This window comes from Pinus tabuliformis, chromosome 3_2 (assembly GCF_031772625.1).
Source record: "Pinus tabuliformis cultivar Carrire ecotype Pingquan chromosome 3_2, CPIR1, whole genome shotgun sequence".
Lineage (NCBI taxonomy): Eukaryota > Viridiplantae > Streptophyta > Pinopsida > Pinales > Pinaceae > Pinus > Pinus tabuliformis.
Window position 1 is genome coordinate 705,007,883 of NC_142302.1, and position 14,450 is coordinate 705,022,332.

The window sequence follows — 14,450 nt, forward strand, 5'->3', positions numbered from 1 at the left end:
AATCGCAATTCTAGTAAGGGATCAAACCTAAGGAACTACAAAACACTAAATTTCTCCTAATAAGTTACTAAAATTATAACCAATTGTTAGGCTAATTTGGGTGCATAAATAAGGACATAACATTTTTATCAAAATAGGTATTCACAAACTTAGAAACAAAATACAATATTTTAGGAGCTACGCTATATCAACTGTCACATCTGATACTAAGTACTAAATTTAACTAAATAAGTTCAAGATCTAGAATTCTAATTTAAAATACTAAACTAAGAAAGCAAAACTTATTCTAATCATATTTCTTGGAAGGTATTTTGAAAGTTTTTACATAGAAATCAAATGTCAGTAAATGAAAAAAATTGAAAGCAATACTCAAGAGGTTTATTTTAATGGATTGGTAATATACAAGGGCCTTTTTCACTAGTGGAAGAAGATAGACACTCCGATAGTTGTTTTCCAATCTAATAAAGTGAACCTAACACTACTTAAAAAGCAAAAAATGCACTTTGGCCTTCTCCACTTGTGAGAGAGAAAGTGGATGGACACTCAAGTAGTCTTTTACTCCACTCATTAGTTGGTGTATACTTAAGGTATTGATTTAATCTAGGAAAATAAGGAATGAAAGCAAGAAAGAAAGGAACTATGATGCTTGTTGATGCAATACTAAGTGAGAAGCTGTGAGAGAGTCATGGAATTTTCCACCTAGAAAAGTAACGTTTTCCACCTAGAAAAGTAGCGGGTGACATTCCTTGTCCTCTACTTTAACTTATCAATTAGCTTGTATTCACACACATCGAATATTTTGATAATTATGGCTCATAAACAATACTCTAAACAATAAAATATGGACAACAATATACAATAAAATATGGATAGCAAGTTTGTATGTAAACTATAAGCACCTATAAGCACAATATCATAAAATGACAAGTATGAACAATATACTTGATAAGACACAAACATTGAAAGTTATAAAGTATGAACATGAAAGAAACACATAGAAACAAGATATACCAACATATACAAAATGAACAACAAATGAAATGGAGTGTACAGACTTAAGTTGTGGGGGCCTCCATGCCTTAGCAGTACACCAGTAAAATACCAAAAGTTCGGAATCAAAAGATCTACATATATTATATGAAATAAATCTAAAACAAATATTCAAAGTTGAAGTCTAAGCTCACCGAATATTTTTGCGATGTTTTGAAATTCCAAAACTCATTTAGCAAGCACCATTTGCTTGCTTTTATAGGAAAAATAAATTGAAAACCTAAATATCCTCCTTGCTGATTATTATGGGATATCCTAGGACTGTAAATAGATCAAATCAACCTTATGCAAGGCTTAGACCATAGCGAAAATCAATAAAAAACAAATTTGAGTGAAAATACAAAATTGCCTTGCATTTTTGCTACTAGATTGGATACATTGACTGCACATTAACTGTGCATCTCAGGGTCTATTCTAATTGAGAAGATAGGTATTCATCCATCTTGATATGTTGTGCGACACAACCCATGTCATAGATTGTGCCCATGTGGCATGCATATATATGAGAATGAATGACAAATTACGAAATTTACTATAGTTTTCTAAATTTGTTTTACAATGTAATATTTCACACACACATATATATATATATATATATATATATATATATATTTGACTCACAAAATACCGTGGAGGATGTATTTATTAGGAAAAGTATGACTAACTGGTATCAAAAGAAACTCAAAATGGATTTCTTAAGGCCAAGTGGAGAGATAAACCACAACAAATTTAAGTCATAATAAGGGATTGGCACCTATCTCTAAATAATATTGAACTTGTTCAAGTGGGCATACAAAAGTTGCTAGTCTAATTTAGAAAGAAGATACTTGTTAGTTCTTATGGAGGAGTCTAGGTGATTGTTGCGTTGAAATTCAAATGCAAGAGAGAATTTATTAACATGATAATTACTTGTGACTAATTATATATGTTTTCCATGTAGCATTTTACTTCATTCAATAGGTCATAAATAAATTATACAAATACAATCCACAAAAAGACAAAGAACCCCAGAAATCAGGCCAGTGGCCAAGGAAAAACCCGCAAGGGGGAAATCCAATGATACTTTCCTTATAGAATCTTTTGTCAACAAAAGAAATCCAAGTCATAGATAAACTGACTAGTAATCCAAGTGCCAAATCATCCCTCCTCATGTCATAGAAGTATAGTTCCACAACGAGTTTGGATTCCATAGAAAATATGTTGTCATAATAAGCTTGGATGCCACATATATATGTTTCCACAATAGGTTTGTATCATCACATAAGATTATCCCTCAAATAATTCACATACCATAAAAGATAAGTGCCTTAGACAGATATGAATCTTTTCCTCCAAATAAGAGATATGAACTGGTTTCCAAGTGATAAAGTATAGATGCCAACATATATTTGTTCGTTCATGCAAATGGAGATGTCCTTTGGGCAGGCTAACTTGTCTTCTAGAGGGATGACTTGGTCAACTTGGAGACACAAAATCATACTTAAAAAATTCAATTTTCGTTCTTTTAAATGTCCAAATGGGACATGATAAAATAACTTTTTCTTTTGACTAAAATACATTCTTTTTTACTTTTTAAAATATCATAATTATGAAAACCGAACCTAGTTACAATTTCAACACTCCCTCTTAACTAGGGAGGTATTCGTAATGACTCATCACGATATTCTCAAGTTGAATATTTCTATAAGAAAGGATTATCAAGATTAAGATAAGAATCATCATCATTATTACCAGCATCAACCACATTTCCATAACCTACTCAGTACCCCTAATGTATGACACATATGCATCATTTGGTATGCACCAAAACAAGCTCACTCTAGACAGAAATCAATGCATGATGCAAAACAAATCTCACTCTAGAAAGAGATCAGAACATGATGCTGGGAGGCTCTTTCTCACTCTAGAAAGAGATCCGAGTGACTTCTAGGACTATTCTCCAACCAAGGTCTAACCAACATAGGGAGAATATCCTCTATCAGACTATTCTTCAAATCAAGGTCAAAGTGACACAGGGAGAATTAATTCTCCAACCAAGGTCAAAGTGACATACGGATAATTCATTCTCCAACCAAGGTCAAAGTGATACAAGGACAATTTATTCTCCAACCAAGGTCAAAGTGACACAAGGATAATTCGTTCTCCAACCAAGGTCAAAGTGACACAATAAGAATGTTAGTCCATTGGACCATTCTTCAACCAAGGTCTATGTAATTGACATGAGGGATAACCTCCCTAATAACGTCAAAGTACATGACATATGAAGAATGTTGATCCATGATGCTATCTAATCTATCAAACCATTCTCCAACCAAGGTTATAATGGCACAGGAAGAACTTCTCTAACCAAGGTCAAGATGACACAGGGAGAATATTGGACCATTCTCCAGACAAGGTCATGATGACATAGGGGGAATGTCCATCTCATCATCTCTCCCTCTCAGTGAGAGAGGTAATATCCACAAGCCCGAGCTAAGTCTACTGTTGAACTTCTAAAATAATCCATTACCAACTGTACTGTTCTTGTAACATATGTTGAGCAACACATCTTGGCTCAACCATAAACTATTATATTCCCTTCACTAAATCAACAAATGCTTCCCGAATACCCAAACTGGATGCTCCCTCTCACATTGGCAGTCCATCATCTAGGAATCTAAGGTTAACTTTCTGTGAGGTCATAACAGAGATTTCTGACGACTTCCTATGGAGGAAATACCTTCTCCATATATTCTCCCTATAACATATGAGTCCTTCTTCTTTGTTAGAAACAAATCATATTGGATCATCAACTAAGAAAAATGTCTAGTCAATATCCTCTCCCTCTTTCTAAGGGAACCTTCTCAAATGCATGCTAGATATTGAATTCTCTTAGGCACAATCAATGCACACTTCAAACTTCTCGCTCACTCTGAGCTTGGGTATATATAATGCAATATCCTTCCAATAACAATTCTGGAAAGTCCTCTTACTTTGCTTCGTTCTTCCACTTCTTCCAAATGTTATCAAAACCTTGGTAACTTCTACTACGTACCTGCAATCCTCACTAGGAGGTTATAGAAAAACAATTACAATCAAGCAAAGAATTCAAAGACAAGAGGATAACTAATAATAAAATAACAACAATAGTAATAATAAAAAAAGGGATATAAAATACTTATCTTTTGAGAAGAATGTCAGCACCCTCTTGATATTAGCCTTCTTGCATCCATCTTGCAATTTTATTATCTTTGACCACATCATCATTATGATGTCATTCCTTCCTTACATGAGCTAGGGTTTCTTCTTTTAGTGGAAACGTTCAAACCTAGGGATTTTGTCCTAGGGATTTATTATCCAAGCCTTGATGCTTGCTAGGATTTACAAACCCTATATGTCAAAACCTTATTGTCCAATTATCCTTGAATGATGCTTTAGCATTACCAATTCGAGCCTTTTAACCCAAGTGGACAAGCACATTAAGTTCTATAAGTTTCACATCTTCCTTAAGATGACTTCAAAATTTAATATTAAGAAGGAGCTCAACCTCTTTTAATGTATACCTAGTGACAATAAAGTCCATGGCAACAAATTCTTTGCAATGCCAACATTCTGCCCTTTTGCAACATCTTCAAGTGTTCAATACTGTGTTATTGCTTTTATCAATAATTTGATGGCTTCTCATTTTACAATAGAGTACTTTCAGTGATTTATACACAACTCATATCATACCAATTATACTTAATATCTTTATCTGATTTTTGTAAGATGGCATTAATAGGACATTTACACATTTCTAATCCATTTCAATACACGATGCAAGTCTTCACTCTATCTTCGTTAACAGAGCTCCTTCAAACAAAATTGTAGTGATGATATATATATATATATATATACCTCATATTCCAAATACTCTATCAATATTAAAACTTAGTTCTTGAACATTTCACGTTGTATGATATGTATCTAGACCTGTTCAAGCTAGGAGCCAGAAAATATAACTTGAAGAAATACTTCAATATCAATGCTACTTTTGAGAGAGACTCCAAAATTTTTGTGTAAACAAACTTCAATGAACTTCTTCTGAGATTTGATTTTAGCAAATAATTATGTTGTCAAGAGAACATTACCTCAATCATAAATTATTGTTAGCAGATGCATTCCTAGATTTCTTGGCTTGTTGGTCTTAAAGTTTCAAACCTTTGGACATGAGGAATTTCAAGATTCCTTTTAATTGTTCCTACCAAAGTGACTTTAGATTCAACATTTATTGGTCCTCCTAAAGTTCTTTGGTCTACTAGGATTTTCATACCCAACTTCTTACTAAAATAGAGACAAGATGATATTCACTGTCATGATCAAGATCATTATCACAACTTACAAAGCAAGGTTGTAATCTAACTATCTCATTATCTTACATGATTAAGATCTCCTGAGATTTATCTTAATGGATCCCTTTTTTTTAATGGACTAAGGAAACTTCAACCTTCTTCACAGAGCCTTTTGATCCTCTGAAGCAATAACTAAAAATATTCATATTTTTCAACGGAGATTACTTGGACTTTAAGCATAGGTATTCCCTTCTCAGCCTTACTGTAATTTCTCTTGCAAACATGATTTTGATCTTCTGCTATTTATCCTTTTATGATATGACTCAAACCTTTGAGATAAGATCTGAGGTCCTTCGAAGATTTGGATTAGACATATTGAGATTAAATTTGACTTATTCAAGACCTGAGATCATTCAACCTACCTTCATGATCCAGGTGGATGTTGGTGGCCACCCACCAACCCATTTGGACCCCCACAAATATCTCTTTCAGTCTTTTCAGATTCCTAAATTGCAGCACAGTTTACTATTTTTAGCAGTTTTTCGGGTCCTAAACTTCCGGAGCCGTTTTGAGGCCCTAAACGACGTTTTTTTGGGAATCTGGGGCAACATGGGTCCATGGACTGATGTTGCCTCCCAAAGTGGTAGTACTCGGATAGATCTTTCTAACGAGCTATCGTACGCGTCAAACGGAGATCGTATGCCAAAGTTACGACCCCGGGAAATTGATGTACCAATTTACCCAAACGGGGCCCACAATTTGGCGTTTCATCTTCTAGGGTTAGATTTCGGAATGTTAAGGGTTTTCCATTGTTTCTCAACAATAAATAGGCCTTCGAGCCTCATTGTAACACAGTTCGGAACAGTTCAGAGGCATGTAGTCGCACATCTCTTCTCAGAGATAAGCTACCATCGCCCTAGCTGGTTTATTTCCATTTCTGGTTGTAAGCATATTTCAGTATTTTCCATTAATGAAATGAAGCATTATTTCTGTTGCATCTCTGTGTTTATGGTTATCTCATCTCTGTATTTATGGTTATCTCTGTAATTTGTTGCGTTCCTGTTTAAATCCGGATCAGTGGTATCAGAGCGGTCTGCTTTTTCTCTGTTTTTCTTTGCATGTCCCCAACGAGGTCGGGATATAAGGAGTTAGGGCTTGAACTGGCCGAACCTTTGCAAGACCAGCCTCGCAAATCCCGACGGCCTCCCATGGCGGATGAGAAGAAAGACGAGGGGGCAGGAGATCCTATCAAAATCTTGCTCGAAGAAGCGCTCGAGCGGCAAAGGAATGCGATGATGGATAGCTTTGCGCAGATCCTTCAGCGGCTACCCAGAGGCGACGCATCGACTTCCAAAAGCGACTTTGGAAACACCACGCCGTTTAAGGTACAAGTTAATTTTGAAATCCCCATCTTCGAGGGTCAAATAGACGCAGATGCCGTAGATAAATGGTTAAATCTGCTAGATGGGTATTTTTCTGTTCACGAATTTTCAAGTCGGGAAAAGATTGTTTTTGCTCTTCTCAAAGCAGGCCCCCACGTCAAGGACTGGTGGGAAACCTACTGCGAGCAGAAGGATGAAAGTATAGGCTCACTATTTTCAGCCGCACCCACTTGGAATGACTTCCGGGATGCCATCAAAGAGCAGTACTACCCTGTCGGAAGCTATGAGGACAAATACATCAAATGGACCACACTGCGGCAGGGACGAGACCAAGATGTGCCAGAGTTCACAAACATTTTTCATACCCTTCGCACACAGTTGGGTATCAAAGATTCTGAGCTACATCTGGTACTCAAATACCGTGGTTGCCTGCACAAATACATCCAGGAAGAGATGGTGTTCTTGAACATCCCCTCACTCAGCACAGCATACCGATACGCTGTCAAAATCGAGCAAAAGTTCAAACAGAAGAAGCGAGACTTTGGATCTGTAAATCCGAAGCCCAAAGGACAAAGCCAAGGCGGGGTGACCCAAGACAACCCGTCGAAGCCACAAGAAAAGAACAACACCATGAAGCTGAAGAAGGACACAGGGAAGTGGTGTGAGTTCCACAAGAGTCCCACTCATAACACAAGTGAGTGTCGGACCAAGCAGTCACTGGTGGCTGAGTTGAAGGCTTCCGAATCAGATGCATGTTCCGATCCTGAGCCAGAACCCGACAAGGGGAATGGCAAAGGGAAGTAGATCATTGATGCAGATCCCAGTGCCACTGTTGCCACCGCCAAGATCCAGAAGAATGAACCTGCAGATCCAGAAGAGGGGGAGCGTCTTTTCCACTCACAGATGTGGGTGAAGGGTTCGCCGCTGGAATTCATTGTCCACAGTGGCAGCCAAAAGAACCTCATTTCAGCAGAGGTCGTGAAGCGGTTGGGCCTACCGACTACACCACACCCACAACCGTACAGTATCAGGTGGCTTCATGAAGGACGAGATCTCAAAGTTCGCCAGCAGTGTCGCCTTCCCTACAGCATCAAACCATTCACAGACGAGGTATTGTGTGATGTTACACCTCTGGATGTTTGTGATGTATTATTAGGCCAGCCATACTTGTGGAGGCGACATGCTGTGTATGAGTCCAGGCCTCGTGCTGTCATTATTTCTTTGAATAATTCATTATACAGGATACCGGAGGTAACCCCACCTACCGCCACATATTTGATCACTACCAAGAAAGGCAGCAAGCTCATATCACAGACCAGGAAATTCATCTGTCTGGTCCACTCCCAAAGTAAGGGGAAGATTGTTGCTACATCCATGACCCCTGCAAAGGGTTCCTCTACGCAGCAGCAGCAGCAAAGGAATACGGTCATGACAGAACACAGGAACAACTTCTCATGCACAGGGGTACCACACAAGCTTCAAGTGGGCGACAAAGTCTGGTTTCATATGCAGAGAGAACACCTTACCAGAACCCATCAGAAACTCAGACCAGTCCGACATGGTCCTTAAACCAGTACCAAGGCTACGGGAAACAATGCTTTGAAGCACAACATTCCTCCATTCCTTCGCTTGCACCGAGTGTTCAATGTGGACCATCGCCGACCATGCTTCCCACCATTTCTAGTCACAACAGAGATTGCAGAACAGCTCATCAGAGACCCAGCTCAGCAGAAGCTTCCTCATGTCAGGGAGGAACTCAACGCAATGGGGACCATTGCTTCCTAAGGGGGGAGGAATGATCCAGGTGGATGTTGGTGGCCACCCACCAACCCATTTGGACCCCCACAACTGTCTCTTTCAGTCTTTTCAGTTTCCTAAATTGCAGCACAGTTTACTATTTTTAGCAGTTTTTCGGGTCCTAAAATTCCGGAGCCGTTTTGAGGCCCTAAACGACGTTTTTTTGGGAATCTGGGGCAACATGGGTCCATGGACCGATGTTGCCTCCCAAAGTGGTAGTACTCGGATAGATCTTTCTAACGAGCTACCGTACGCGTCAAACGAAGATCGTATGCCAAAGTTACGACCCCGGGAAATTGATGTACCAATTTACCCAAACGGCGCCCACAATTTGGCGTTTCATCTTCTAGGGTTAGATTTCGGAATGTTAAGGGTTTTCCATTGTTTCTCAACAATAAATATGCCTTCGAGCCTCATTGTAACACAGTTCGGAACAGTTCAGAGGCATGTAGTCGCACATCTCTTCTCAGAGATAAGCTACCATCGCCCTAGCTGGTTTATTTCCATTTCTGGTTGTAAGCATATTTCAGTATTTTCCATTAATGAAATGAAGCATTATTTCCGCTGCATCTCTGTGTTTATGGTTATCTCATCTCTGTATTTATGGTTATCTCTGTAATTTGTTGCGTTCCTGTTTAAATCCGGATCACTTCAATACAATCATTGAATTTAGATCTTTTTACAAATGCGAGTAAAAAATTGATCATGAACTAGGTTTTTTGACCCTATAGCAGAGAATTTAGTTACCTTTGAACTCTTCCCGTATTTATTACCTAATGCAATATGGAGGACTGAGACTAGGGATTATTGGAATACTCCTTCAACAAACAATAGATGATTTCGCCCAACACTTTCACCATCAACTCTAATACCATGTTGAAATTCTAATGCAAGAGAGAATTTCTTAACATGATAATTACTTGTGACTGTTTATGTATGTTTTCCATTTAGCATTTTACTTCATTCATTATGTCATCAAGAAATTATACAAATACAATGCACAAAAAGAAAAATAACACCAAAAATTAGGCTAGTGGCCAGGGAAAAACCCACAAGGGGAAAACCTAGCAATCCTTTCCTTAAAGAATCTTTTCTCAACAAGAGAAATCCAAGTCATGGATAAAATGACCAGTAATACAAATGGTAAGTTAGGCCGCCTCATGTCATAGAAGTATAGTGTCACAAGGAGTTCATATTCCACATAAAATATGTCGCCATAGTAAGCTCATATACCATAGATATATGGTGCCGAAGTAGTTTCGTATCATCATAGAAGATTGCCTCTCAAATAATTTGCACACCATATAAGATAAGTCCCTCATACGATTTGAACCTTGTCCTCCATAGAAGAGACAAAAACTGGTTTCTAAGTAATGAAGTATATATGCCAATATATAGTTGTTTGTTCATGTGAAGGGACATGTCCTTTGGGTAGGTTGACTTGTCTTATGGAGGGCTGACTTGGTAAACTTGGAGACAAAATCATACTTAAAAATTCAATTTTCTTTCTTTTGATTTCCCAAATGGGACATGATATTTAATAACTTTTTATTTTGACTCAAATACATTCTTTTTTACTTTTTACAATATCATAATTATGAAGACTGAACCTAGTTACAATTTCAACACGTTGCTCCATCCATTCTCAAGCACATATAATAAGCATATAGGAAAGTTGAGAGATAACATGAAAATCCAAAATTTTGTTGTGTTATTTAAGAAACCATGTAATAACTTGAAAACCCAAATGCTTACATAGAACAAAACCCAAATTCTTAAAGAGAAGCAAAACAACTCAATCCATTCTTGACAAGCTATTGTAGAAAGCATGCATGAAGGTTGAAAAAAGATAAGTGCAACATATGTCCCATGCATAGGGGCACACTTGATGCTAATTAACATAATCTTACCTATGATCTTGAGCATGACAATAAAGGGAAGGATGCCTCTTCACTCTGCAAACCATCAAGAAGGAAGAATAAAATCTTGATGTGTAATATAACAAAAAAATAGTGAATTTGAGTCCATGAAGTAGCACATAAATCCAAACTCTTACAGAGAATAAAATTGAAACCCTTATATAAAATGAACCACCCAATCCATTGTCAACCAATTGCAATATGCATGCATGAAGGTTGATTGAAAATAAGTGCAAGATATGTTCCATTCATAGGGGCATGGTTAATACTAAAGAATAGACTTCCTCATACAATGTTGAGTTTAAACATAAACAAAACGGCGTCTATTCATTCTATAAACTCATAAAAGGGAAGAAATGAAACCATAATGCACAATATAACAAAAAAATAATGACTTTGAGCTCATTAAGACATGCAAACCCAAACCTAAATCTTAGGAAATAATTATTCACAACCATAGTAACTACATCTATAAACTAGTGTAAAAATACATTTGCATGACAAATCTATTATGTTGAAAAACATAAGAAGGGTCATGAAGTTCATAGGAATAAATTCCAACCAGGAATTACTGTATAATTATTCACCAACATAGACACGAATTTTGATAATCCATGTCATACTCTTCCTATATTTTAATAGAATAGAAATCCACCCTTAATCATGTATTGATGAAGTAAATCCCACATAACACATTAATATTAAAGAAGAAGGTTAAACAATCTACAGTTTTATCTTTTTCTAGTTTGTAGTCACCAAATCTAGTTAGATAAAATTAAAATTTTGGATCCAATGAAATGGATTCTTTAATATAGAAATAGATTCACCACCCTCATATAATCCTATTATGACCATATTTTGTAATGTTAGCATCTAATATGCGCAATTCCATAAATCCAAAATTATTCTTGTTGGATTCTAGGCCAAAAATCCTATCATGACCATATTCTTTCTTCGTATTTTGGGTGACCTAAAAAGGGGATTTTTTAGCATGTTTAGACTATGGCAATACTTAATTGAGGAGGACAAAATGATAGAACCTATTGCAAAATTGTAAGATGCATGAGATTTAGATCTAGGACCTCCGTCTAGTCAAGTTGCTAGCTATTTGAGACTTCAAAGTCATGCCAATTTTGTTTTCTCACTCCATTGGAGAATGACAAATCATATCTCCATAATCTGCTCGATTTCTCTACAACCATAATTCTAAGCTATTAACCATTAACAATTGAGATATATCGTAACCTAAGAAGTGAGATGGTAGAGATGAGTGTATTATGCCTACCTTATGTTATCATGACATTCCACATCTTAGAAAATAATGAATAAAGACATGGCAAATGCATAATGGAGGACATATGACTAAGAATGACAAGAGCTCCAAGACAATGCAATGAATGAGAGATAGAGTGCATGTTTGGGCAGATGGTCAAGAAAAAATGTAGGGGATCCAGTACCATCAACAAGATGTCATGTACCATTGCTAGTGCTAGAGTCCACAGGTTTGAGGTGAATAGGTCAAATAGGAATTAATGCAACTCAAATATCCTTGATGAAAGGGAAATAATTAGGAGGGGCATAAAAACTTGATGATTTATTGCACATTCAATCTCTTAACACCCTATAAAATGTGGCCACCCATATGTGTCGTGTTGGACAAACAAAAGAAATGCTTACAAGACTAATTGAGATCCCTTTTTAAGGATGAAACACTATTTGCCTCCCTCTCTTAGTAGTAAAATAAGTACAAAGGAAGTGCAAATCATTTCAGATAATATTCAATCATGTTGGTGCAAACATATAATTCTTCTTAAGATGATAAGAGATTTTGTTGATAGAGTAAAAGACCAAATGAATATTCCTTTCCCTTTGCTTTGAGATACATCTCCATTTATGACATGTCGTCATGGTTTTTTTTAAAGGGAAACCACTATTGGCATCCCTCTCTTACTAGCAAAATAAGCACTAACACAATAATGGAAGTGGAAATCCTTTAAGATAACATTCAACTCATGCTAGTGTGAATAAAATTCTTCTTAAACTAATAAAAGATTTTGTTGATAAAGTAAAAGATTCACTAAATCCCCATTGCTAATTACTTTGAGATACATACCCAATTATAACACATTGTCATAGCTTCAATACATTTATAACTTTTAAAACATGACAATATAGATGTGCTATTACCCAAATTGTATACATCTTGAATGCATAATATATGTGATGCTAAAATCTAAGAACCTCACATAAATGTCATAATTAATTACATAAATTACATAAGTGGATAAGAATGAGAATATGAATTTTCATCTTTACTATAATGATTCTATGCAAATATTATAAAAAATAACCATAATATCATAATAATAAATATCTTAAAATTACATGTACAAAAATGACAAATAATAGTTTTTTGTTTCATTAGTCTCATTTGTTTAGTCATGCCATTTAATAGTATTATACTATTTTAGAATATTATAATTTATTGTATTTTGAATACTCATAATGTTTTTCATTTCCACCTTAATTGTCTTACATGAGGAATGACTTAATTGTTTTTTATTTATTTATTCCACATTAATTACATGAAAAAAAAGAGACCCTAATATGTAAATTTGTTATTATTTATTATTTAGGATGTATTATAATTTTTTAAATAAATTATATATAAAAGTAGATTGTTAAGTAAAAATTATTGGAAATGTATTATATTAATTGTATCAATGAAATTATTTATGGACGTTTATAATTTTATGATGTTGTAGTTTATTGGTTATATGTTCCCGAGGTTTTTTTGACATATTTGTTTAATTTGTAGAGGGATTTTTGGAAATCACAAATTTGAGTTGTGAACTCTTCATAATTTAAGTGCCTTAAACTATTTTAGAATACGGAATCCATATATAAAATAAAAAACTAATTTTAAATAAGAAATATTAGAATTTAACAATTTTTATTTTTCTAAAATTTCAAGTTAAAAACTTTAAAAAATATAATATCTAAACAACACATTTTATAATTTATTTTGAATTTTTATTAAATTATTTATTATTTAAATTAAAAATTAAAAATTAAATTTATAATAAAAAAATTTATCATAAAAATAAATTTATTTAAATATAAATATGATAAATTAATCATTGTTATGAGATATGTATTATAGGAAATATGTATATATTTTGATATATATATATATATATATATATATATATATATATATATATATATATAAAACTCAACAAACAATAACATTTAGAAAGCTTATCCTCATGGAATTCTGGTTTAAAATGATATAATATAATTTATAAAATGAAGAATAAAATTAATAATGTTATATTACTTTTGTGTATTATTATATTAGTTGTGTAGTTTTAGATTTGTAGTTAAGTTATGCTATGTTATATTTTCTTGATATGCATAACTATATATTATAATAAATGAATATCTTAATAGACAATAATACTTAAAAGCTCACTAACCATACTATATTATTTTCCTTTATATTCACACGTTTTTACATCAATGAAATTTAGAAAATGAATAAATAAAATTAATAATTTTGCATCATCTTTAGTATGTTATTTATCTTTCATTTTTATATTATAAAGTGATTTATTAAATATATTCTCCATTTTTATATTATAAAGTGATTTATTAAGTATATTTTATTGTTATTGTTTCCAGGTACACGTTATTAATCCCGGTATATAATTTTGATTTATTAATAAAAATAAAAATTACCAAATTTTATTAAATTAATATCTATATAATTCATTTATAAATTATGTTTTAAAATAATTTTATATTGAAAAAACTTATATTATAAATAACACATTCTAATTCACTCATATATAATAGTATTTTACACTCAATAAAAATGATATTAAAAAAAATATTCATGTAAAATAAAATTACAAATCTCATGATAAAAAAATGTCAAATGACCTATAATTACATAAAATATCACATGTATCACAATTACAAATCATCTA